The sequence below is a fragment of the Brachionichthys hirsutus genome, unplaced genomic scaffold (assembly GCF_040956055.1).
Source record: "Brachionichthys hirsutus isolate HB-005 unplaced genomic scaffold, CSIRO-AGI_Bhir_v1 contig_259, whole genome shotgun sequence".
Taxonomy (NCBI): Eukaryota; Metazoa; Chordata; class Actinopteri; order Lophiiformes; family Brachionichthyidae; genus Brachionichthys; species Brachionichthys hirsutus.
In genome coordinates this window covers 395,055-417,913 of record NW_027180332.1, presented here as the reverse complement: position 1 = coordinate 417,913, position 22,859 = coordinate 395,055, and the positions used below count along the sequence as shown (strand labels likewise).

Genomic DNA, 22,859 nt, shown 5'->3' with positions numbered 1-22,859 from the left:
ATACTATGTTTTCTATGCTGTACTCCGGCTCACGGCCATACCTGCCTGGGAGTGCCCAATCTCATCGGATCTTGGGGGCCAAGCAGGCATGGGCCTGGTTAGTACGTTTGCAGGAGACTCGCTTGGAATACCAGGTGCTGTGAGCTTTTAAATTGGTCAGAATTTTGGATTTAAAGAAAAAAAATCTACCTGGGATGAATGCGATCATGGAATTCAGGACTTGACGACTGATTGTAGAAAAATGTGTTTTAGTTGTCTGGTTAAAGAAAGTTGCATTTGTTGCTGAAGTTGTTTAAAATTGTGACAAATCTATATATACTATGTTTTCTATGCTGTACTCCGGCTCACGGCCATACCTGCCTGGGAGTGCCCAATCTCATCGGATCTTGGAAGCCAAGCAGGCATGGGCCTGGTTAGTACGTGTGCAGGAGACTCACTTGGAATACTGGGTGCTGTGAGCTTTTAAATTGGTCAGAATTTTGGATTTAAAGAAAAAAAATCTACCTGGGATGAATGCGATCATGGAATTCAGGACTTGACGACTGATTGTAGAAAAATGTGTTTTAGTTGTCTGGTTAAAGAAAGTTGCCTTTGTTGCTGAAGTTGTTTAAAATTGTGACAAATCTATATATACTATGTTTTCTATGCCGTACTCCAGCTCACGGCCATACCTACCTGGGAGTGCCCAATCTCGTCAGATCTTGGAGGCCAAGCAGGCACGGGCCTGGTTAGTATGTGTGCAGTAGACTCACTTGGAATGCTGGGTGCTGTGAGCTTTTAAATGGGTCAGAATTTTGGATTTGAAGAAAAAACATCTACCTGGGATGAATGCGATCATGGAATTCAGGACTTGCCGACTGATTGTAGAAAAATGTGTTTTAGTTGTCTGGTTAAAGAAAGTTGCCTTTGTTGCTGAAGTTGTTTAAAATTGTGACAAATCTATATATACTATGTTTTCTATGCCGTACTCCAGCTCACGGCCATACCTACCTGGGAGTGCCCAATCTCGTCAGCTCTTGGAGGCCAAGCAGGCATGGGCCTGGTTAGTATGTGTGCAGGAGACTCACTTGGAATACCAGGTGCCGTGAGCTTTTAAATTGGTCAGAATTTTGAATTTAAAGAAAAAAATCTACCTGGGATGAATGCGATCATGGAATTCAGGACTTGACGACTGATTGTATAAAAATGTGTTTTAGTTGTCTGGTTAAAGAAAGTTGCCTTTGTTGCTGAAGTTGTTTAAAATTGTGACAAATCTATATATACTATGTTTTCTATACTGTACTCCAGCTCATGGCCATACCTGCCTGGGAGTGTGTGATCTCATTGGATCTTGGAAGCCAAGCAGGCACGGGCCTGGTTAGTACGTGTGCAGGAGACTCACTTGGAATACCGGGTGCTGTGAGCTTTTAAATTGGTCAGAATTTTGAATTTAAAGAAAAAAATCTACCTGGGATGAATGCGATCATGGAATTCAGGACTTGACGACTGATTGTATAAGAATGTGTTTTAGTTGTCTGGTTAAAGAAAGATGCCTTTGTTGCTGAAGTTGTTTAAAATTGTGATAAATCTATAAATACCATGTTTTCTATACAGTCGTTCAGCTCATGGCCATGCCGACCTGGGAGTGCCCAATCTCGTCAGATCTTGGAAGCCAAGCAGGCATGGGCCTGGTTAGTACGTGTGCAGGAGACTCACTTGGAGTACCGGGTGCTGTGAGCTTTTAAATTGGTCAGAATTTTGGATTTAAAGAAAAAAAATCTACCTGGGATGAATGCGATCATGGAATTCAGGGCTTGACGACTGATTGTATAAAAATGTGTTTTAGTTGTCTGGTTAAAAAAAGTCGCCTTTGTTGCTGAAGTTGTTTAAAATTGTGATAAATCTATAAATACCATGTTTTCTATACGGTAGTTCAGCTCACGGCCATACCGACCTGGGAGTGCCCAATCTCGTCAGATCTTGGAAGCCAAGCAGGCATGGGCCTGGTTAGTGCGTGTGCAGGGGACTCACCTGGAATACTGGGTGCTGTGAGCCTTTACATTGGTCAGAATTTTGGATTTAAAGAAAAAAAATCTACCTGGGATGAATGCGATCATGGAATTCAGGGCTTGACGACTGATTGTATAAAAATTTGTTTTCGTTGTCTGGTTGAAGAAAGTTGCCTTTTGTTGCTGAAGTTGTTGAAAATTGTGACAAATCTATATATACTATGTTTTCTATGCTGTGCTCCAGCTCGTGGCCATACCTGCCTGGGAGTGCCCAATCTCATCGGATCTTGGAAGCCAAGCGGGCACGGGCCTGGTTAGTACGTGTGCAGGAGACTCACTTGGAATACCAGGTGCTGTGCGCTTTTAAATTGGTCAGAATTTTGAATTTAAAGAAAAAAATCTACCTGGGATGAATGCGATCATGGAATTCAGGACTTGACGACTGATTGTATAAAAATGTGTTTTAGTTGTCTGGTTAAAGAAAGTTGCCTTTGTTGCTGAAGTTGTTTAAAATTGTGACAAATCTATATATACTATGTTTTCTATACTGTACTCCAGCTCATGGCAATACCTGCCTGGGAGTGCCCGATCTCATCAGATCTCGGAAGCCAAGCAGGCACGGGCCTGGTTAGTACGTGTGCAGGAGACTCACTTGGAATACTGGGTGCTGTGAGCTTTTAAATTGGTGAGAATTTTGGATTTAAAGAAAAAAAATCTACCTGGGATGAATGCGATCATGGAATTAAGGACTTGACGACTGATTGTAGAAAAATGTGTTTTAGTTGTCTGGTTAAAGAAAGTTGCATTTGTTGCTGAAGTTGTTTAAAATTGTGACAAATCTATATATACTATGTTTTCTATACTGTGCTCTGGCTCATGGCCATACCTGCCTGGGAGTGCCCAATCTCATCAGATCTTGGAAGCCAAGCAGGCACGGGCCTGGTTAGTATGTGTGCAGGAGACTCACTTGGAATGCTGGGTGCTGTGAGCTTTTAAATGGGTCAGAATTTTGGATTTGAAGAAAAAAAATCTACCTGGGATGAATGCGATCATGGAATTCAGGACTTGACGACTGATTGTATAAGAATGTGTTTTAGTTGTCTGGTTAAAGAAAGATGCCTTTGTTGCTGAAGTTGTTTAAAATTGTGATAAATCTATAAATACCATGTTTTCTATACAGTCGTTCAGCTCATGGCCATGCCGACCTGGGAGTGCCCAATCTCGTCGGATCTTGGAAGCCAAGCAGGCATGGGCCTGGTTAGTACGTGTGCAGGAGACTCACTTGGAGTACCGGGTGCTGTGAGCTTTTAAATTGGTCAGAATTTTGGATTTAAAGAAAAAAAATCTACCTGGGATGAATGCGATCATGGAATTCAGGGCTTGACGACTGATTGTATAAAAATGTGTTTTCGTTGTCTGGTTAAAAAAAGTCGCCTTTGTTGCTGAAGTTGTTTAAAATTGTGATAAATCTATAAATACCATGTTTTCTATACGGTAGTTCAGCTCACGGCCATACCGACCTGGGAGTGCCCAATCTCATCAGATCTTGGAAGCCAAGCAGGCATGGGCCTGGTTAGTGCGTGTGCAGGGGACTCACCTGGAATACTGGGTGCTGTGAGCCTTTACATTGGTCAGAATTTTGGATTTAAAGAAAAAAAATCTACCTGGGATGAATGCGATCATGGAATTCAGGGCTTGACGACTGATTGTATAAAAATTTGTTTTAGTTGTCTGGTTGAAGAAAGTTGCCTTTTGTTGCTGAAGTTGTTGAAAATTGTGACAAATCTATATATACTATGTTTTCTATGCTGTGCTCCAGCTCGTGGCCATACCTGCCTGGGAGTGCCCAATCTCATTGGATCTTGGAAGCCAAGCGGGCACGGGCCTGGTTAGTACGTGTGCAGGAGACTCACTTGGAATACCAGGTGCTGTGAGCTTTTAAATTGGTCAGAATTTTGAATTTAAAGAAAAAAATCTACCTGGGATGAATGCGATCATGGAATTCAGGACTTGACGACTGATTGTAGAAAAATGTGTTTTAGTTGTCTGGTTAAAGAAAGTTGCCTTTGTTGCTGAAGTTGTTTAAAATTGTGACAAATCTATATATACTATGTTTTCTATACTGTACTCCAGCTCATGGCCATACCTGCCTGGGAGTGCCCAATCTCATCAGATCTTGGAAGCCAAGCAGGCACGGGCCTGGTTAGTATGTGTGCAGGAGACTCACTTGGAATACTGGGTGCTGTGAGCTTTTAAATTGGTCAGAATTTTGGATTTAAAGAAAAAAAATCTACCTGGGATGAATGCGATCATGGAATTAAGGACTTGACGACTGATTGTAGAAAAATGTGTTTTAGTTGTCTGGTTAAAGAAAGTTGCATTTGTTGCTGAAGTTGTTTAAAATTGTGACAAATCTATATATACTATGTTTTCTATACTGCACTCCGGCTCACGGCCATACCTGCCTGGGAGTGCCCAATCTCGTCGGATCTTGGAAGCCAAGCAGGCACGGGCCTGGTTAGTACATGTGCAGGAGACTCACTTGGAATACTGGGTGCTGTGAGCTTTTAAATTGGTCAGAATTTTGGATTTAAAGAAAAAAAATCTACCTGGGATGAATGCGATCATGGAATTCAGGACTTGACGACTGATTGTAGAAAAATGTGTTTTAGTTGTCTGGTTAAAGAAAGTTGCCTTGTTGCTGAAGTTGTTTAAAATTGTGACAAATCTATATATACTATGTTTTCTATGCCGTACTCCAGCTCACGGCTATACCTACCCGGGAGTGCCCAATCTCGTCAGATCTTGGGGGCCAAGCAGGCATGGGCCTGGTTAGTACATGTGCAGGAGACTCACTTGGAATACCAGGTGCTGTGAGCTTTTAAATTGGTCAGAATTTTGAATTTAAAGAAAAAAATCTACCTGGGATGAATGCGATCATGGAATTCAGGACTTGACGACTGATTGTAGAAAAATGTGTTTTAGTTGTCTGGTTAAAGAAAGTTGCCTTTGTTGCTGAAGTTGTTTAAAATTGTGACAAATCTATATATACTATGTTTTCTATACTGCACTCCAGCTCATGGCCGTACGATGATGATGATGAATATATTTATTAGATAGAATGTTAGAGTACAAGTACAGTCACACAGTAGCATGTATTACAGTACAAATAACGTCAAACATCCTGTCTAAGAGGAGCATTTCAAAAAAGCCCTTGCGGGCTTGTTTCCGTTGAAAGTCCTTCGTACATAAATCATCCACAAAAAACAATACAAATAAAAATAAATCCAATATTAAATTACGCAATTGATGCAACGTAACATTAGAAAGACAAAAATAAAATGTTATTACACCGCCAGTGCAAACTAACAATTAATCTAGAATAAATTACGCCACTGATGCCTGGGAGTGCCCAATCTCATCAGATCTTGGAAGCCAAGCAGGCACGGGCCTGGTTAGTATGTGTGCAGGAGACTCACTTGGAATACTGGGTGCTGTGAGCTTTTAAATTGGTCAGAATTTTGGATTTAAAGAAAAAAAATCTACCTGGGATGAATGCGATCATGGAATTCAGGACTTGACGACTGATTGTATAAGAATGTGTTTTAGTTGTCTGGTTAAAGAAAGTCGCCTTTGTTGCTGAAGTTGTTTAAAATTGTGATAAATCTATAAATACCATGTTTTCTATACAGTCGTTCGGCTCACGGCCATACCGACCTGGGAGTGCCCAATCTCGTCAGATCTTGGAAGCCAAGCAGGCACGGGCCTGGTTAGTACGTGTGCAGGAGACGCACTTGGAATACTGGGTGCTGTGAGCTTTTAAATTGGTCAGAATTTTGGATTTAAAGAAAAAAAATCTACCTGGGATGAATGCGATCATGGAATTCAGGACTTGACGACTGATTGTATAAAAATGTGTTTTAGTTGTCTGGTTAAAGAAAGTTGCCTTTGTTGCTGAAGTTGTTTAAAATTGTGACAAATCTATATATACTATGTTTTCTATACTGTACTCCAGCTCATGGCAATACCTGCCTGGGAGTGCCCGATCTCATCAGATCTCGGAAGCCAAGCAGGCATGGGCCTGGTTAGTACGTGTGCAGGAGACTCACTTGGAATACTGGGTGCTGTGAGCTTTTAAATTGGTGAGAATTTTGGATTTAAAGAAAAAAAATCTACCTGGGATGAATGCGATCATGGAATTAAGGACTTGACGACTGATTGTAGAAAAATGTGTTTTAGTTGTCTGGTTAAAGAAAGTTGCATTTGTTGCTGAAGTTGTTTAAAATTGTGACAAATCTATATATACTATGTTTTCTATACTGTGCTCTGGCTCATGGCCATACCTGCCTGGGAGTGCCCAATCTCATCAGATCTTGGAAGCCAAGCAGGCACGGGCCTGGTTAGTATGTGTGCAGGAGACTCACTTGGAATGCTGGGTGCTGTGAGCTTTTAAATGGGCCAGAATTTTGGATTTGAAGAAAAAAAATCTACCTGGGATGAATGCGATCATGGAATTCAGGACTTGACGACTGATTGTAGAAAAATGTGTTTTAGTTGTCTGGTTAAAGAAAGTTGCCTTTGTTGCTAAAGTTGTTGAAAAGTGTGACAAATCTATATATACTATGTTTTCTATACTGTACTCTGGCTCAAGGCCATACCTGCCTGGGAGTGCCCAATCTCGTCAGGTCTTGGAGGCCAAGCAGGCATGGGCCTGGTTAGTACATGTGTGGGAGACTCACTTGGAATACCAGGTGCTGTAAGCTTTTAAATTGGTCAGAATTTTGAATTTAAAGAAAAAAATCTACCTGGGATGAATGCGATCATGGAATTCAGGACTTGACGACTGATTGTATAAAAATGTGTTTTAGTTGTCTGGTTAAAGAAAGTTGCCTTTGTTGCTGAAGTTGTTTAAAATTGTGACAAATCTATATATACTATGTTTTCTATACTGTACTCCGGCTCACGGCCATACCTGCCTGGGAGTGCCCAATCTCGTCAGATCTTGGAGGCCAAGCAGGCATGGGCCTGGTTAGTACATGTGTGGGAGACTCACTTGGAATACCAGGTGCTGTGAGCTTTTAAATTGGTCAGAATTTTGGATTTAAAGAAAAAAAATCTACCTGGGATGAATGCGATCATGGAATTCAGCACTTGACGACTGATTGTAGAAAAATGTGTTTTAGTTGTCTGGTTAAAGAAAATTGCCTTTGTTGCTGAAGTTGTTTAAAATTGTGACAAATCTATATATACTATGTTTTCTATGCCGTACTCCAGCTCACGGCCATACCTACCTGGGAGTGCCCAATCTCGTCAGATCTTGGGGGCCAAGCAGGCATGGGCCTGGTTAGTACGTTTGCAGGAGACTCACTTGGAATACCAGGTGCTGTGAGCTTTTAAATTGGTCAGAATTTTGGATTTAAAGAAAAAAAATCTACCTGGGATGAATGCGATCATGGAATTCAGGACTTGACGACTGATTGTAGAAAAATGTGTTTTAGTTGTCTGGTTAAAGAAAGTTGCATTTGTTGCTGAAGTTGTTTAAAATTGTGACAAATCTATATATACTATGTTTTCTATACTGTACTCCGGCTCACGGCCATACCTGCCTGGGAGTGCCCAATCTCATCGGATCTTGGAAGCCAAGCAGGCACGGGCCTGGTTAGTACATGTGCAGGAGACTCACTTGGAATACCAGGTGCTGTGAGCTTTTAAATTGGTCAGAATTTTGAATTTAAAGAAAAAAATCTACCTGGGATGAATGCGATCATGGAATTCAGGACTTGACGACTGATTGTAGAAAAATGTGTTTTAGTTGTCTGGTTAAAGAAAGTTGCCTTTGTTGCTGAAGTTGTTTAAAATTGTGACAAATCTATATATACTATGTTTTCTATACTGTACTCCAGCTCATGGCCATACCTGCCTGGGAGTGCCCAATCTCATCAGATCTTGGAAGCCAAGCAGGCACGGGCCTGGTTAGTACGTGTGCAGGAGACTCACTTGGAATACTGGGTGCTGTGAGCTTTTAAATTGGTCAGAATTTTGGATTTAAAGAAAAAAATCTACCTGGGATGAATGCGATCATGGAATTCAGGACTTGACGACTGATTGTAGAAAAATGTGTTTTAGTTGTCTGGTTAAAGAAAGTTGCCTTTGTTGCTGAAGTTGTTTAAAATTGTGACAAATCTATATATACTATGTTTTCTATGCCGTACTCCAGCTCACGGCCATACCTACCCGGGAGTGCCCAATCTCGTCAGATCTTGGGGGCCAAGCAGGCATGGGCCTGGTTAGTACATGTGCAGGAGACTCACTTGGAATACCAGGTGCTGTGAGCTTTTAAATTGGTCAGAATTTTGAATTTAAAGAAAAAAATCTACCTGGGATGAATGCGATCATGGAATTCAGGACTTGACGACTGATTGTATAAAAATGTGTTTTAGTTGTCTGGTTAAAGAAAGTTGCCTTTGTTGCTGAAGTTGTTTAAAATTGTGACAAATCTATATATACTATGTTTTCTATACTGCACTCCAGCTCATGGCCGTACGATGATGATGATGAATATATTTATTAGATAGAATGTTAGAGTACAAGTACAGTCACACAGTAGCATGTATTACAGTACAAATAACGTCAAACATCCTGTCTAAGAGGAGCATTTCAAAAAAGCCCTTGCGGGCTTGTTTCCGTTGAAAGTCCTTCGTACATAAATCATCCACAAAAAACAATACAAATAAAAATAAATCCAATATTAAATTACGCAATTGATGCAACGTAACATTAGAAAGACAAAAATAAAATGTTATTACACCGCCAGTGCAAACTAACAATTAATCTAGAATAAATTACGCCACTGATGCCTGGGAGTGCCCAATCTCATCAGATCTTGGAAGCCAAGCAGGCACGGGCCTGGTTAGTATGTGTGCAGGAGACTCACTTGGAATACTGGGTGCTGTGAGCTTTTAAATTGGTCAGAATTTTGGATTTAAAGAAAAAAAATCTACCTGGGATGAATGCGATCATGGAATTCAGGACTTGACGACTGATTGTATAAGAATGTGTTTTAGTTGTCTGGTTAAAGAAAGTCGCCTTTGTTGCTGAAGTTGTTTAAAATTGTGATAAATCTATAAATACCATGTTTTCTATACAGTCGTTCGGCTCACGGCCATACCGACCTGGGAGTGCCCAATCTCGTCAGATCTTGGAAGCCAAGCAGGCACGGGCCTGGTTAGTACATGTGCAGGAGACTCACTTGGAATACCAGGTGCTGTGAACTTTTAAATTGGTCAGAATTTTGAATTTAAAGAAAAAAATCTACCTGGGATGAATGCGATCATGGAATTCAGGACTTGACGACTGATTGTATAAGAATGTGTTTTAGTTGTCTGGTTAAAGAAAGTTGCCTTTGTTGCTGAAGTTGTTTAAAATTGTGATAAATCTATAAATACCATGTTTTCTATACAGTCGTTCAGCTCGCGGCCATACAGACCTGGGAGTGCCCAATCTTGTCAGATCTTGGAAGCCAAGCAGGCATGGGCCTGGTTAGTATGTGTGCAGGAGACTCACTTGGAGTGCCGGGTGCTGTGAGCTTCTAAGTTGGTCAGAATTTTGGATTTAAAGAAAAAAAATCTACCTGGGATGAATGCGATCATGGAATTCAGGGCTTGACGACTGATTGTATAAAAATGTGTTTTAGTTGTCTGGTTAAAGAAAGTTGCCTTTGTTGCTGAAGTTGTTTAAAATTGTGACAAATCTATATATACTATGTTTTCTATACTGTACTCCAGCTCATGGCCATACCTGCCTGGGAGTGCCCAATCTCATCAGATCTTGGAAGCCAAGCAGGCACGGGCCTGGTTAGTACATGTGCAGGGGACTCACTTGGAATACTGGGTGCTGTGAGCTTTTAAATTGGTCAGAATTTTGGATTTAAAGAAAAAAAATCTACCTGGGATGAATGCGATCATGGAATTCAGGACTTGACGACTGATTGTAGAAAAATGTGTTTTAGTTGTCTGGTTAAAGAAAGTTGCCTTTGTTGCTGAAGTTGTTTAAAATTGTGACAAATCTATATATACTATGTTTTCTATGCCGTACTCCAGCTCACGGCCATACCTACCTGGTAGTGCCCAATCTCGTCAGATCTTGGGGGCCAAGCAGGCATGGGCCTGGTTAGTACGTTTGCAGGAGACTCACTTGGAATACCAGGTGCTGTGAGCTTTTAAATTGGTCAGAATTTTGGATTTAAAGAAAAAAAATCTACCTGGGATGAATGCGATCATGGAATTCAGGACTTGACGACTGATTGTAGAAAAATGTGTTTTAGTTGTCTGGTTAAAGAAAGTTGCATTTGTTGCTGAAGTTGTTTAAAATTGTGACAAATCTATATATACTATGTTTTCTATGCTGTACTCCGGCTCACGGCCATACCTGCCTGGGAGTGCCCAATCTCATCGGATCTTGGGGGCCAAGCAGGCATGGGCCTGGTTAGTACGTTTGCAGGAGACTCGCTTGGAATACCAGGTGCTGTGAGCTTTTAAATTGGTCAGAATTTTGGATTTAAAGAAAAAAAATCTACCTGGGATGAATGCGATCATGGAATTCAGGACTTGACGACTGATTGTAGAAAAATGTGTTTTAGTTGTCTGGTTAAAGAAAGTTGCATTTGTTGCTGAAGTTGTTTAAAATTGTGACAAATCTATATATACTATGTTTTCTATACTGTACTCCGGCTCACGGCCATACCTGCCTGGGAGTGCCCAATCTCATCGGATCTTGGAAGCCAAGCAGGCACGGGCCTGGTTAGTACGTGTGCAGGAGACTCACTTGGAATACTGGGTGCTGTGAGCTTTTAAATTGGTCAGAATTTTGGATTTAAAGAAAAAAAATCTACCTGGGATGAATGCGATCATGGAATTCAGGACTTGACGACTGATTGTAGAAAAATGTGTTTTAGTTGTCTGGTTAAAGAAAGTTGCCTTTGTTGCTGAAGTTGTTTAAAATTGTGACAAATCTATATATACTATGTTTTCTATGCCGTACTCCAGCTCACGGCCATACCTACCTGGGAGTGCCCAATCTCGTCAGATCTTGGAGGCCAAGCAGGCACGGGCCTGGTTAGTATGTGTGCAGTAGACTCACTTGGAATGCTGGGTGCTGTGAGCTTTTAAATGGGTCAGAATTTTGGATTTGAAGAAAAAAAATCTACCTGGGATGAATGCGATCATGGAATTCAGGACTTGCCGACTGATTGTAGAAAAATGTGTTTTAGTTGTCTGGTTAAAGAAAGTTGCCTTTGTTGCTGAAGTTGTTTAAAATTGTGACAAATCTATATATACTATGTTTTCTATGCCGTGCTCCAGCTCACGGCCATACCTACCTGGGAGTGCCCAATCTCGTCAGATCTTGGAGGCCAAGCAGGCATGGGCCTGGTTAGTATGTGTGCAGGAGACTCACTTGGAATACCAGGTGCCGTGAGCTTTTAAATTGGTCAGAATTTTGAATTTAAAGAAAAAAATCTACCTGGGATGAATGTGATCATGGAATTCAGGACTTGACGACTGATTGTATAAAAATGTGTTTTAGTTGTCTGGTTAAAGAAAGTTGCCTTTGTTGCTGAAGTTGTTTAAAATTGTGACAAATCTATATATACTATGTTTTCTATACTGTACTCCAGCTCATGGCCATACCTGCCTGGGAGTGCGTGATCTCATTGGATCTTGGAAGCCAAGCAGGCGCGGGCCTGGTTAGTACGTGTGCAGGAGACTCACTTGGAATACCGGGTGCTGTGAGCTTTTAAATTGGTCAGAATTTTGAATTTAAAGAAAAAAATCTACCTGGGATGAATGCGATCATGGAATTCAGGACTTGACGACTGATTGTATAAGAATGTGTTTTAGTTGTCTGGTTAAAGAAAGATGCCTTTGTTGCTGAAGTTGTTTAAAATTGTGATAAATCTATAAATACCATGTTTTCTATACAGTCGTTCAGCTCATGGCCATGCCGGCCTGGGAGTGCCCAATCTCGTCAGATCTTGGAAGCCAAGCAGGCATGGGCCTGGTTAGTACGTGTGCAGGAGACTCACTTGGTGTACCGGGTGCTGTGAGCTTTTAAATTGGTCAGAATTTTGGATTTAAAGAAAAAAAATCTACCTGGGATGAATGCGATCATGGAATTCAGGGCTTGACGACTGATTGTATAAAAATTTGTTTTAGTTGTCTGGTTGAAGAAAGTTGCCTTTTGTTGCTGAAGTTGTTGAAAATTGTGACAAATCTATATATACTATGTTTTCTATGCTGTGCTCCAGCTCGCGGCCATACCTGCCTGGGAGTGCCCAATCTCATCGGATCTTGGAAGCCAAGCGGGCACGGGCCTGGTTAGTACGTGTGCAGGAGACTCACTTGGAATACCAGGTGCTGTGAGCTTTTAAATTGGTCAGAATTTTGAATTTAAAGAAAAAAATCTACCTGGGATGAATGCGATCATGGAATTCAGGACTTGACGACTGATTGTATAAAAATGTGTTTTAGTTGTCTGGTTAAAGAAAGTTGCCTTTGTTGCTGAAGTTGTTTAAAATTGTGACAAATCTATATATACTATGTTTTCTATACTGTACTCCAGCTCATGGCAATACCTGCCTGGGAGTGCCCGATCTCATCAGATCTCGGAAGCCAAGCAGGCACGGGCCTGGTTAGTACGTGTGCAGGAGACTCACTTGGAATACTGGGTGCTGTGAGCTTTTAAATTGGTGAGAATTTTGGATTTAAAGAAAAAAAATCTACCTGGGATGAATGCGATCATGGAATTAAGGACTTGACGACTGATTGTAGAAAAATGTGTTTTAGTTGTCTGGTTAAAGAAAGTTGCATTTGTTGCTGAAGTTGTTTAAAATTGTGACAAATCTATATATACTATGTTTTCTATACTGTGCTCTGGCTCATGGCCATACCTGCCTGGGAGTGCCCAATCTCATCAGATCTTGGAAGCCAAGCAGGCACGGGCCTGGTTAGTATGTGTGCAGGAGACTCACTTGGAATGCTGGGTGCTGTGAGCTTTTAAATGGGTCAGAATTTTGGATTTGAAGAAAAAAAATCTACCTGGGATGAATGCGATCATGGAATTCAGGACTTGACGACTGATTGTAGAAAAATGTGTTTTAGTTGTCTGGTTAAAGAAAGTTGCCTTTGTTGCTAAAGTTGTTGAAAATTGTGACAAATCTATATATACTATGTTTTCTATACTGTACTCCGGCTCACGGCCATACCTGCCTGGGAGTGCCCAATCTCGTCAGGTCTTGGAGGCCAAGCAGGCATGGGCCTGGTTAGTACATGTGTGGGAGACTCACTTGGAATACCAGGTGCTGTGAGCTTTTAAATTGGTCAGAATTTTGAATTTAAAGAAAAAAATCTACCTGGGATGAATGCGATCATGGAATTCAGGACTTGACGACTGATTGTATAAAAATGTGTTTTAGTTGTCTGGTTAAAGAAAGTTGCCTTTGTTGCTGAAGTTGTTTAAAATTGTGACAAATCTATATATACTATGTTTTCTATACTGTACTCTGGCTCACGGCCATACCTGCCTGGGAGTGCCCAATCTCGTCAGATCTTGGAGGCCAAGCAGGCATGGGCCTGGTTAGTACATGTGTGGGAGACTCACTTGGAATACCAGGTGCTGTGAGCTTTTAAATTGGTCAGAATTTTGGATTTAAAGAAAAAAAATCTACCTGGGATGAATGCGATCATGGAATTCAGCACTTGACGACTGATTGTAGAAAAATGTGTTTTAGTTGTCTGGTTAAAGAAAGTTGCATTTGTTGCTGAAGTTGTTTAAAATTGTGACAAATCTATATATACTATGTTTTCTATACTGTACTCCGGCTCACGGCCATACCTGCCTGGGAGTGCCCAATCTCATCGGATCTTGGAAGCCAAGCAGGCACGGGCCTGGTTAGTACATGTGTGGGAGACTCACTTGGAATACCAGGTGCTGTGAGCTTTTAAATTGGTCAGAATTTTGAATTTAAAGAAAAAAATCTACCTGGGATGAATGCGATCATGGAATTCAGGACTTGACGACTGATTGTATAAAAATGTGTTTTAGTTGTCTGGTTAAAGAAAGTTGCCTTTGTTGCTGAAGTTGTTTAAAATTGTGACAAATCTATATATACTATGTTTTCTATACTGTACTCCAGCTCATGGCCATACCTGCCTGGGAGTGCGTGATCTCATTGGATCTTGGAAGCCAAGCAGGCGCGGGCCTGGTTAGTACGTGTGCAGGAGACTCACTTGGAATACCGGGTGCTGTGAGCTTTTAAATTGGTCAGAATTTTGAATTTAAAGAAAAAAATCTACCTGGGATGAATGCGATCATGGAATTCAGGACTTGACGACTGATTGTATAAGAATGTGTTTTAGTTGTCTGGTTAAAGAAAGATGCCTTTGTTGCTGAAGTTGTTTAAAATTGTGATAAATCTATAAATACCATGTTTTCTATACAGTCGTTCAGCTCATGGCCATGCCGGCCTGGGAGTGCCCAATCTCGTCAGATCTTGGAAGCCAAGCAGGCATGGGCCTGGTTAGTACGTGTGCAGGAGACTCACTTGGTGTACCGGGTGCTGTGAGCTTTTAAATTGGTCAGAATTTTGGATTTAAAGAAAAAAAATCTACCTGGGATGAATGCGATCATGGAATTCAGGGCTTGACGACTGATTGTATAAAAATTTGTTTTAGTTGTCTGGTTGAAGAAAGTTGCCTTTTGTTGCTGAAGTTGTTGAAAATTGTGACAAATCTATATATACTATGTTTTCTATGCTGTGCTCCAGCTCGCGGCCATACCTGCCTGGGAGTGCCCAATCTCATCGGATCTTGGAAGCCAAGCGGGCACGGGCCTGGTTAGTACGTGTGCAGGAGACTCACTTGGAATACCAGGTGCTGTGAGCTTTTAAATTGGTCAGAATTTTGAATTTAAAGAAAAAAATCTACCTGGGATGAATGCGATCATGGAATTCAGGACTTGACGACTGATTGTATAAAAATGTGTTTTAGTTGTCTGGTTAAAGAAAGTTGCCTTTGTTGCTGAAGTTGTTTAAAATTGTGACAAATCTATATATACTATGTTTTCTATACTGTACTCCAGCTCATGGCAATACCTGCCTGGGAGTGCCCGATCTCATCAGATCTCGGAAGCCAAGCAGGCACGGGCCTGGTTAGTACGTGTGCAGGAGACTCACTTGGAATACTGGGTGCTGTGAGCTTTTAAATTGGTGAGAATTTTGGATTTAAAGAAAAAAAATCTACCTGGGATGAATGCGATCATGGAATTAAGGACTTGACGACTGATTGTAGAAAAATGTGTTTTAGTTGTCTGGTTAAAGAAAGTTGCATTTGTTGCTGAAGTTGTTTAAAATTGTGACAAATCTATATATACTATGTTTTCTATACTGTGCTCTGGCTCATGGCCATACCTGCCTGGGAGTGCCCAATCTCATCAGATCTTGGAAGCCAAGCAGGCACGGGCCTGGTTAGTATGTGTGCAGGAGACTCACTTGGAATGCTGGGTGCTGTGAGCTTTTAAATGGGTCAGAATTTTGGATTTGAAGAAAAAAAATCTACCTGGGATGAATGCGATCATGGAATTCAGGACTTGACGACTGATTGTAGAAAAATGTGTTTTAGTTGTCTGGTTAAAGAAAGTTGCCTTTGTTGCTAAAGTTGTTGAAAATTGTGACAAATCTATATATACTATGTTTTCTATACTGTACTCCGGCTCACGGCCATACCTGCCTGGGAGTGCCCAATCTCGTCAGGTCTTGGAGGCCAAGCAGGCATGGGCCTGGTTAGTACATGTGTGGGAGACTCACTTGGAATACCAGGTGCTGTGAGCTTTTAAATTGGTCAGAATTTTGAATTTAAAGAAAAAAATCTACCTGGGATGAATGCGATCATGGAATTCAGGACTTGACGACTGATTGTATAAAAATGTGTTTTAGTTGTCTGGTTAAAGAAAGTTGCCTTTGTTGCTGAAGTTGTTTAAAATTGTGACAAATCTATATATACTATGTTTTCTATACTGTACTCTGGCTCACGGCCATACCTGCCTGGGAGTGCCCAATCTCGTCAGATCTTGGAGGCCAAGCAGGCATGGGCCTGGTTAGTACATGTGTGGGAGACTCACTTGGAATACCAGGTGCTGTGAGCTTTTAAATTGGTCAGAATTTTGGATTTAAAGAAAAAAAATCTACCTGGGATGAATGCGATCATGGAATTCAGCACTTGACGACTGATTGTAGAAAAATGTGTTTTAGTTGTCTGGTTAAAGAAAGTTGCATTTGTTGCTGAAGTTGTTTAAAATTGTGACAAATCTATATATACTATGTTTTCTATACTGTACTCCGGCTCACGGCCATACCTGCCTGGGAGTGCCCAATCTCATCGGATCTTGGAAGCCAAGCAGGCACGGGCCTGGTTAGTACATGTGTGGGAGACTCACTTGGAATACCAGGTGCTGTGAGCTTTTAAATTGGTCAGAATTTTGAATTTAAAGAAAAAAATCTACCTGGGATGAATGCGATCATGGAATTCAGGACTTGACGACTGATTGTAGAAAAATGTGTTTTAGTTGTCTGGTTAAAGAAAGTTGCCTTTGTTGCTGAAGTTGTTTAAAATTGTGACAAATCTATATATACTATGTTTTCTATACTGTACTCCAGCTCATGGCCATACCTGCCTGGGAGTGCCCAATCTCATCAGATCTTGGAAGCCAAGCAGGCACGGGCCTGGTTAGTACGTGTGCAGGAGACTCACTTGGAATACTGGGTGCTGTGAGCTTTTAAATTGGTCAGAATTTTGGATTTAAAGAAAAAAAATCTACCTGGGATGAATGCGATCATGGAATTCAGGACTTGACGACTGATTGTAGAAAAATGTGTTTTAGTTGTCTGGTTAAAGAAAGTTGCATTTGTTGCTGAAGTTGTTTAAAATTGTGACAAATCTATATATACTATGTTTTCTATACTGCACTCCGGCTCACGGCCATACCTGCCTGGGAGTGCCCAATCTCGTCGGATCTTGGAAGCCAAGCAGGCACGGGCCTGGTTAGTACATGTGCAGGAGACTCACTTGGAATACTGGGTGCTGTGAGCTTTTAAATTGGTCAGAATTTTGGATTTAAAGAAAAAAAATCTACCTGGGATGAATGCGATCATGGAATTCAGGACTTGACGACTGATTGTAGAAAAATGTGTTTTAGTTGTCTGGTTAAAGAAAGTTGCCTTTGTTGCTGAAGTTGTTTAAAATTGTGACAAATCTATATATACTATGTTTTCTATGCCGTACTCCAGCTCACGGCCATACCTACCCGGGAGTGCCCAATCTCGTCAGATCTTGGGGGCCAAGCAGGCATGGGCCTGGTTAGTACATGTGCAGGAGACTCACTTGGAATACCAGGTGCTGTGAGCTTTTAAATTGGTCAGAATTTTGGATTTAAAGAAAAAAAATCTACCTGGGATGAATGCAATCATGGAATTCAGGACTTGACGACTGATTGTAGAAAAATGTGTTTTAGTTGTCTGGTTAAAGAAAGTTGCCTTTGTTGCTGAAGTTGTTTAAAATTGTGACAAATCTATATATACTATGTTTTCTAAGCCGTACTCCAGCTCACGGCCATACCTACCTGGGAGTGCCCAATCTCGTCAGATCTTGCAGGCCGAGCAGGCATGGGCCTGGTTAGTACGTGTGCAGGAGACTCACTTGGAATACCAGGTGCTGTGAGCTTTTAAATTGGTCAGAATTTTGAATTTAAAGAAAAAAATCTACCTGGGATGAATGCGATCATGGAATTCAGGACTTGACGACTGATTGTAGAAAAATGTGTTTTAGTTGTCTGGTTAAAGAAAGTTGCCTTTGTTGCTAAAGTTGTTGAAAATTGTGACAAATCTATATATACTATGTTTTCTATACTGTACTCCGGCTCACGGCCATACCTGCCTGGGAGTGCCCAATCTCATCGGATCTTGGAAGCCAAGCAGGCACGGGCCTGGTTAGTACATGTGTGGGAGACTCACTTGGAATACCAGGTGCTGTGAGCTTTTAAATTGGTCAGAATTTTGAATTTAAAGAAAAAAATCTACCTGGGATGAATGCGATCATGGAATTCAGGACTTGACGACTGATTGTAGAAAAATGTGTTTTAGTTGTCTGGTTAAAGAAAGTTGCCTTTGTTGCTGAAGTTGTTTAAAATTGTGACAAATCTATATATACTATGTTTTCTATACTGTACTCCAGCTCATGGCCATACCTGCCTGGGAGTGCCCAATCTCATCAGATCTTGGAAGCCAAGCAGGCACGGGCCTGGTTAGTACGTGTGCAGGAGACTCACTTGGAATACTGGGTGCTGTGAGCTTTTAAATTGGTCAGAATTTTGGATTTAAAGAAAAAAAATCTACCTGGGATGAATGCGATCATGGAATTCAGGACTTGACGACTGATTGTAGAAAAATGTGTTTTAGTTGTCTGGTTAAAGAAAGTTGCATTTGTTGCTGAAGTTGTTTAAAATTGTGACAAATCTATATATACTATGTTTTCTATACTGCACTCCGGCTCACGGCCATACCTGCCTGGGAGTGCCCAATCTCGTCGGATCTTGGAAGCCAAGCAGGCACGGGCCTGGTTAGTACATGTGCAGGAGACTCACTTGGAATACTGGGTGCTGTGAGCTTTTAAATTGGTCAGAATTTTGGATTTAAAGAAAAAAAATCTACCTGGGATGAATGCGATCATGGAATTCAGGACTTGACGACTGATTGTAGAAAAATGTGTTTTAGTTGTCTGGTTAAAGAAAGTTGCCTTTGTTGCTGAAGTTGTTTAAAATTGTGACAAATCTATATATACTATGTTTTCTATGCCGTACTCCAGCTCACGGCCATACCTACCCGGGAGTGCCCAATCTCGTCAGATCTTGGGGGCCAAGCAGGCATGGGCCTGGTTAGTACATGTGCAGGAGACTCACTTGGAATACCAGGTGCTGTGAGCTTTTAAATTGGTCAGAATTTTGGATTTAAAGAAAAAAAATCTACCTGGGATGAATGCAATCATGGAATTCAGGACTTGACGACTGATTGTAGAAAAATGTGTTTTAGTTGTCTGGTTAAAGAAAGTTGCCTTTGTTGCTGAAGTTGTTTAAAATTGTGACAAATCTATATATACTATGTTTTCTAAGCCGTACTCCAGCTCACGGCCATACCTACCTGGGAGTGCCCAATCTCGTCAGATCTTGCAGGCCGAGCAGGCATGGGCCTGGTTAGTACGTGTGCAGGAGACTCACTTGGAATACCAGGTGCTGTGAGCTTTTAAATTGGTCAGAATTTTGAATTTAAAGAAAAAAATCTACCTGGGATGAATGCGATCATGGAATTCAGGACTTGACGACTGATTGTATAAAAATGTGTTTTAGTTGTCTGGTTAAAGAAAGTTGCCTTTGTTGCTGAAGTTGTTTAAAATTGTGACAAATCTATATATACTATGTTTTCTATACTGCACTCCAGCTCATGGCCGTACCTGCCTGGGAGTGCCCAATCTCATCAGATCTTGGAAGCCAAGCAGGCACGGGCCTGGTTAGTATGTGTGCAGGAGACTCACTTGGAATACTGGGTGCTGTGAGCTTTTAAATTGGTCAGAATTTTGGATTTAAAGAAAAAAAATCTACCTGGGATGAATGCGATCATGGAATTCAGGACTTGACGACTGATTGTATAAGAATGTGTTTTAGTTGTCTGGTTAAAGAAAGTCGCCTTTGTTGCTGAAGTTGTTTAAAATTGTGATAAATCTATAAATACCATGTTTTCTATAGTCGTTCAGCTCACGGCCATACCGACCTGGGAGTGCCCAATCTCGTCAGATCTTGGAAGCCAAGCAGGCACGGGCCTGGTTAGTACGTGTGCAGGAGACGCACTTGGAATACTGGGTGCTGTGAGCTTTTAAATTGGTCAGAATTTTGGATTTAAAGAAGAAAAATCTACCTGGGATGAATGCGATCATGGAATTCAGGGCTTGACAACTGATTGTATAAAAATTTGTTTTAGTTGTCTGGTTAAAGAAAGTTGCCTTTTGTTGCTGAAGTTGTTGAAAATTGTGACAAATCTATATATACTATGTTTTCTATGCTGTACCCCAGCTCGCGGCCGTACCTACCTGGGAGTTCCCAATCTCGTCAGATCTTGGGAGCCAAGCGGGCACGGGCCTGGTTAGTACATGTGCAGGAGACTCACTTGGAATACCAGGTGCTGTGAGTTTTTAAATTGGTCAGAATTTTGGATTTAAAGAAAAAAAATCTACCTGGGATGAATGCGATCATGGAATTCAGGACTTGACGACTGATTGTAGAAAAATGTGTTTTAGTTGTCTGGTTAAAGAAAGTTGCCTTTGTTGCTGAAGTTGTTTAAAATTGTGACAAATCTATATATACTATGTTTTCTATACCGTACTCCAGCTCATGGCCATACCTGCCTGGGAGTGCCCAATCTCATCAGATCTTGGAAGCCAAGCAGGCACGGGCCTGGTTAGTACGTGTGCAGGAGACTCACTTGGAGTACCGGGTGCTGTGAGCTTTTAAATTGGTCAGAATTTTGGATTTAAAGAAAAAAAATCTACCTGGGATGAATGCGATCATGGAATTCAGGGCTTGACGACTGATTGTATAAAAATGTGTTTTAGTTGTCTGGTTAAAAAAAGTCGCCTTTGTTGCTGAAGTTGTTTAAAATTGTGATAAATCTATAAATACCATGTTTTCTATACGGTAGTTCAGCTCACGGCCATACCGACCTGGGAGTGCCCAATCTCGTCAGATCTTGGAAGCCAAGCAGGCATGGGCCTGGTTAGTGCGTGTGCAGGGGACTCACCTGGAATACTGGGTGCTGTGAGCCTTTACATTGGTCAGAATTTTGGATTTAAAGAAAAAAAATCTACCTGGGATGAATGCGATCATGGAATTCAGGGCTTGACGACTGATTGTATAAAAATTTGTTTTCGTTGTCTGGTTGAAGAAAGTTGCCTTTTGTTGCTGAAGTTGTTGAAAATTGTGACAAATCTATATATACTATGTTTTCTATGCTGTGCTCCAGCTCGCGGCCATACCTGCCTGGGAGTGCCCAATCTCATCGGATCTTGGAAGCCAAGCGGGCACGGGCCTGGTTAGTACGTGTGCAGGAGACTCACTTGGAATACCAGGTGCTGTGAGCTTTTAAATTGGTCAGAATTTTGAATTTAAAGAAAAAAATCTACCTGGGATGAATGCGATCATGGAATTCAGGACTTGACGACTGATTGTATAAAAATGTGTTTTAGTTGTCTGGTTAAAGAAAGTTGCCTTTGTTGCTGAAGTTGTTTAAAATTGTGACAAATCTATATATACTATGTTTTCTATACTGTACTCCAGCTCATGGCAATACCTGCCTGGGAGTGCCCGATCTCATCAGATCTCGGAAGCCAAGCGGGCACGGGCCTGGTTAGTATGTGTGCAGGAGACTCACTTGGAATACTGGGTGCTGTGAGCTTTTAAATTGGTGAGAATTTTGGATTTAAAGAAAAAAAATCTACCTGGGATGAATGCGATCATGGAATTAAGGACTTGACGACTGATTGTAGAAAAATGTGTTTTAGTTGTCTGGTTAAAGAAAGTTGCATTTGTTGCTGAAGTTGTTTAAAATTGTGACAAATCTATATATACTATGTTTTCTATACTGTGCTCTGGCTCATGGCCATACCTGCCTGGGAGTGCCCAATCTCATCAGATCTTGGAAGCCAAGCAGGCACGGGCCTGGTTAGTATGTGTGCAGGAGACTCACTTGGAATGCTGGGTGCTGTGAGCTTTTAAATGGGTCAGAATTTTGGATTTGAAGAAAAAAAATCTACCTGGGATGAATGCGATCATGGAATTCAGGACTTGACGACTGATTGTATAAGAATGTGTTTTAGTTGTCTGGTTAAAGAAAGATGCCTTTGTTGCTGAAGTTGTTTAAAATTGTGATAAATCTATAAATACCATGTTTTCTATACAGTCGTTCAGCTCATGGCCATGCCGACCTGGGAGTGCCCAATCTCGTCGGATCTTGGAAGCCAAGCAGGCATGGGCCTGGTTAGTACGTGTGCAGGAGACTCACTTGGAGTACCGGGTGCTGTGAGCTTTTAAATTGGTCAGAATTTTGGATTTAAAGAAAAAAAATCTACCTGGGATGAATGCGATCATGGAATTCAGGGCTTGACGACTGATTGTATAAAAATGTGTTTTAGTTGTCTGGTTAAAAAAAGTCGCCTTTGTTGCTGAAGTTGTTTAAAATTGTGATAAATCTATAAATACCATGTTTTCTATACGGTAGTTCAGCTCACGGCCATACCGACCTGGGAGTGCCCAATCTCATCAGATCTTGGAAGCCAAGCAGGCATGGGCCTGGTTAGTGCGTGTGCAGGGGACTCACCTGGAATACTGGGTGCTGTGAGCCTTTACATTGGTCAGAATTTTGGATTTAAAGAAAAAAAATCTACCTGGGATGAATGCGATCATGGAATTCAGGGCTTGACGACTGATTGTATAAAAATTTGTTTTAGTTGTCTGGTTGAAGAAAGTTGCCTTTTGTTGCTGAAGTTGTTGAAAATTGTGACAAATCTATATATACTATGTTTTCTATGCTGCACTCCAGCTCATGGCCATACCTGCCTGGGAGTGCCCAATCTCATCAGATCTTGGAAGCCAAGCAGGCACGGGCCTGGTTAGTATGTGTGCAGGAGACTCGCTTGGAATACTGGGTGCTGTGAGCTTTTAAATTGGTCAGAATTTTGGATTTAAAGAAAAAAAATCTACCTGGGATGAATGCGATCATGG

General features: G+C 41.2%; 64 pseudogenes; all 64 read left to right on the top strand.

The window, feature by feature from the left end:
- Positions 1–27: 27 nt before the first annotated feature.
- Positions 28–146, top strand: LOC137913196 (5S ribosomal RNA; annotated as a pseudogene).
- A 196-nt stretch (positions 147–342) lies between these two features.
- On the top strand, positions 343–461 carry LOC137913050 (5S ribosomal RNA; annotated as a pseudogene).
- Positions 462–972: 511 nt separating this feature from the next.
- Positions 973–1,091, top strand: LOC137913469 (5S ribosomal RNA; annotated as a pseudogene).
- A 195-nt stretch (positions 1,092–1,286) lies between these two features.
- On the top strand, positions 1,287–1,405 carry LOC137913493 (5S ribosomal RNA; annotated as a pseudogene).
- Positions 1,406–1,600: 195 nt separating this feature from the next.
- LOC137913316 (5S ribosomal RNA) lies at positions 1,601–1,719 on the top strand (annotated as a pseudogene).
- A 196-nt stretch (positions 1,720–1,915) lies between these two features.
- LOC137913436 (5S ribosomal RNA) lies at positions 1,916–2,034 on the top strand (annotated as a pseudogene).
- Positions 2,035–2,231: 197 nt separating this feature from the next.
- Positions 2,232–2,350, top strand: LOC137913278 (5S ribosomal RNA; annotated as a pseudogene).
- A 195-nt stretch (positions 2,351–2,545) lies between these two features.
- LOC137913109 (5S ribosomal RNA) lies at positions 2,546–2,664 on the top strand (annotated as a pseudogene).
- Positions 2,665–2,860: 196 nt separating this feature from the next.
- On the top strand, positions 2,861–2,979 carry LOC137913300 (5S ribosomal RNA; annotated as a pseudogene).
- Positions 2,980–3,175: 196 nt separating this feature from the next.
- LOC137913368 (5S ribosomal RNA) lies at positions 3,176–3,294 on the top strand (annotated as a pseudogene).
- A 196-nt stretch (positions 3,295–3,490) lies between these two features.
- Positions 3,491–3,609, top strand: LOC137913383 (5S ribosomal RNA; annotated as a pseudogene).
- A 197-nt stretch (positions 3,610–3,806) lies between these two features.
- LOC137913172 (5S ribosomal RNA) lies at positions 3,807–3,925 on the top strand (annotated as a pseudogene).
- Positions 3,926–4,120: 195 nt separating this feature from the next.
- On the top strand, positions 4,121–4,239 carry LOC137913213 (5S ribosomal RNA; annotated as a pseudogene).
- Positions 4,240–4,435: 196 nt separating this feature from the next.
- LOC137913167 (5S ribosomal RNA) lies at positions 4,436–4,554 on the top strand (annotated as a pseudogene).
- Positions 4,555–4,749: 195 nt separating this feature from the next.
- On the top strand, positions 4,750–4,868 carry LOC137913509 (5S ribosomal RNA; annotated as a pseudogene).
- An 819-nt stretch (positions 4,869–5,687) lies between these two features.
- Positions 5,688–5,806, top strand: LOC137913406 (5S ribosomal RNA; annotated as a pseudogene).
- Positions 5,807–6,002: 196 nt separating this feature from the next.
- On the top strand, positions 6,003–6,121 carry LOC137913036 (5S ribosomal RNA; annotated as a pseudogene).
- Positions 6,122–6,317: 196 nt separating this feature from the next.
- LOC137913299 (5S ribosomal RNA) lies at positions 6,318–6,436 on the top strand (annotated as a pseudogene).
- A 196-nt stretch (positions 6,437–6,632) lies between these two features.
- Positions 6,633–6,751, top strand: LOC137913391 (5S ribosomal RNA; annotated as a pseudogene).
- A 195-nt stretch (positions 6,752–6,946) lies between these two features.
- LOC137913234 (5S ribosomal RNA) lies at positions 6,947–7,065 on the top strand (annotated as a pseudogene).
- Positions 7,066–7,261: 196 nt separating this feature from the next.
- Positions 7,262–7,380, top strand: LOC137913360 (5S ribosomal RNA; annotated as a pseudogene).
- Positions 7,381–7,576: 196 nt separating this feature from the next.
- Positions 7,577–7,695, top strand: LOC137913341 (5S ribosomal RNA; annotated as a pseudogene).
- A 195-nt stretch (positions 7,696–7,890) lies between these two features.
- On the top strand, positions 7,891–8,009 carry LOC137913087 (5S ribosomal RNA; annotated as a pseudogene).
- Positions 8,010–8,204: 195 nt separating this feature from the next.
- LOC137913455 (5S ribosomal RNA) lies at positions 8,205–8,323 on the top strand (annotated as a pseudogene).
- An 819-nt stretch (positions 8,324–9,142) lies between these two features.
- On the top strand, positions 9,143–9,261 carry LOC137913202 (5S ribosomal RNA; annotated as a pseudogene).
- Positions 9,262–9,771: 510 nt separating this feature from the next.
- LOC137913136 (5S ribosomal RNA) lies at positions 9,772–9,890 on the top strand (annotated as a pseudogene).
- Positions 9,891–10,086: 196 nt separating this feature from the next.
- LOC137913340 (5S ribosomal RNA) lies at positions 10,087–10,205 on the top strand (annotated as a pseudogene).
- Positions 10,206–10,401: 196 nt separating this feature from the next.
- On the top strand, positions 10,402–10,520 carry LOC137913195 (5S ribosomal RNA; annotated as a pseudogene).
- Positions 10,521–10,716: 196 nt separating this feature from the next.
- LOC137913122 (5S ribosomal RNA) lies at positions 10,717–10,835 on the top strand (annotated as a pseudogene).
- Positions 10,836–11,346: 511 nt separating this feature from the next.
- On the top strand, positions 11,347–11,465 carry LOC137913332 (5S ribosomal RNA; annotated as a pseudogene).
- A 195-nt stretch (positions 11,466–11,660) lies between these two features.
- Positions 11,661–11,779, top strand: LOC137913411 (5S ribosomal RNA; annotated as a pseudogene).
- Positions 11,780–11,974: 195 nt separating this feature from the next.
- Positions 11,975–12,093, top strand: LOC137913307 (5S ribosomal RNA; annotated as a pseudogene).
- Positions 12,094–12,290: 197 nt separating this feature from the next.
- LOC137913066 (5S ribosomal RNA) lies at positions 12,291–12,409 on the top strand (annotated as a pseudogene).
- A 195-nt stretch (positions 12,410–12,604) lies between these two features.
- LOC137913108 (5S ribosomal RNA) lies at positions 12,605–12,723 on the top strand (annotated as a pseudogene).
- Positions 12,724–12,919: 196 nt separating this feature from the next.
- On the top strand, positions 12,920–13,038 carry LOC137913298 (5S ribosomal RNA; annotated as a pseudogene).
- Positions 13,039–13,234: 196 nt separating this feature from the next.
- LOC137913049 (5S ribosomal RNA) lies at positions 13,235–13,353 on the top strand (annotated as a pseudogene).
- A 195-nt stretch (positions 13,354–13,548) lies between these two features.
- On the top strand, positions 13,549–13,667 carry LOC137913222 (5S ribosomal RNA; annotated as a pseudogene).
- A 196-nt stretch (positions 13,668–13,863) lies between these two features.
- LOC137913021 (5S ribosomal RNA) lies at positions 13,864–13,982 on the top strand (annotated as a pseudogene).
- A 195-nt stretch (positions 13,983–14,177) lies between these two features.
- Positions 14,178–14,296, top strand: LOC137913410 (5S ribosomal RNA; annotated as a pseudogene).
- Positions 14,297–14,491: 195 nt separating this feature from the next.
- LOC137913304 (5S ribosomal RNA) lies at positions 14,492–14,610 on the top strand (annotated as a pseudogene).
- A 197-nt stretch (positions 14,611–14,807) lies between these two features.
- On the top strand, positions 14,808–14,926 carry LOC137913065 (5S ribosomal RNA; annotated as a pseudogene).
- Positions 14,927–15,121: 195 nt separating this feature from the next.
- Positions 15,122–15,240, top strand: LOC137913107 (5S ribosomal RNA; annotated as a pseudogene).
- Positions 15,241–15,436: 196 nt separating this feature from the next.
- LOC137913297 (5S ribosomal RNA) lies at positions 15,437–15,555 on the top strand (annotated as a pseudogene).
- A 196-nt stretch (positions 15,556–15,751) lies between these two features.
- LOC137913048 (5S ribosomal RNA) lies at positions 15,752–15,870 on the top strand (annotated as a pseudogene).
- Positions 15,871–16,065: 195 nt separating this feature from the next.
- Positions 16,066–16,184, top strand: LOC137913210 (5S ribosomal RNA; annotated as a pseudogene).
- Positions 16,185–16,380: 196 nt separating this feature from the next.
- On the top strand, positions 16,381–16,499 carry LOC137913490 (5S ribosomal RNA; annotated as a pseudogene).
- Positions 16,500–16,694: 195 nt separating this feature from the next.
- On the top strand, positions 16,695–16,813 carry LOC137913085 (5S ribosomal RNA; annotated as a pseudogene).
- Positions 16,814–17,009: 196 nt separating this feature from the next.
- Positions 17,010–17,128, top strand: LOC137913166 (5S ribosomal RNA; annotated as a pseudogene).
- A 196-nt stretch (positions 17,129–17,324) lies between these two features.
- LOC137913454 (5S ribosomal RNA) lies at positions 17,325–17,443 on the top strand (annotated as a pseudogene).
- Positions 17,444–17,953: 510 nt separating this feature from the next.
- On the top strand, positions 17,954–18,072 carry LOC137913371 (5S ribosomal RNA; annotated as a pseudogene).
- Positions 18,073–18,267: 195 nt separating this feature from the next.
- LOC137913084 (5S ribosomal RNA) lies at positions 18,268–18,386 on the top strand (annotated as a pseudogene).
- Positions 18,387–18,582: 196 nt separating this feature from the next.
- Positions 18,583–18,701, top strand: LOC137913165 (5S ribosomal RNA; annotated as a pseudogene).
- A 196-nt stretch (positions 18,702–18,897) lies between these two features.
- Positions 18,898–19,016, top strand: LOC137913453 (5S ribosomal RNA; annotated as a pseudogene).
- A 510-nt stretch (positions 19,017–19,526) lies between these two features.
- LOC137913347 (5S ribosomal RNA) lies at positions 19,527–19,645 on the top strand (annotated as a pseudogene).
- A 194-nt stretch (positions 19,646–19,839) lies between these two features.
- LOC137913405 (5S ribosomal RNA) lies at positions 19,840–19,958 on the top strand (annotated as a pseudogene).
- Positions 19,959–20,155: 197 nt separating this feature from the next.
- On the top strand, positions 20,156–20,274 carry LOC137913517 (5S ribosomal RNA; annotated as a pseudogene).
- Positions 20,275–20,470: 196 nt separating this feature from the next.
- LOC137913028 (5S ribosomal RNA) lies at positions 20,471–20,589 on the top strand (annotated as a pseudogene).
- A 196-nt stretch (positions 20,590–20,785) lies between these two features.
- Positions 20,786–20,904, top strand: LOC137913435 (5S ribosomal RNA; annotated as a pseudogene).
- A 197-nt stretch (positions 20,905–21,101) lies between these two features.
- Positions 21,102–21,220, top strand: LOC137913064 (5S ribosomal RNA; annotated as a pseudogene).
- Positions 21,221–21,415: 195 nt separating this feature from the next.
- LOC137913277 (5S ribosomal RNA) lies at positions 21,416–21,534 on the top strand (annotated as a pseudogene).
- A 196-nt stretch (positions 21,535–21,730) lies between these two features.
- On the top strand, positions 21,731–21,849 carry LOC137913296 (5S ribosomal RNA; annotated as a pseudogene).
- A 196-nt stretch (positions 21,850–22,045) lies between these two features.
- Positions 22,046–22,164, top strand: LOC137913367 (5S ribosomal RNA; annotated as a pseudogene).
- Positions 22,165–22,360: 196 nt separating this feature from the next.
- LOC137913382 (5S ribosomal RNA) lies at positions 22,361–22,479 on the top strand (annotated as a pseudogene).
- A 197-nt stretch (positions 22,480–22,676) lies between these two features.
- Positions 22,677–22,795, top strand: LOC137913229 (5S ribosomal RNA; annotated as a pseudogene).
- The last annotated feature ends 64 nt before the right edge of the window (positions 22,796–22,859 follow it).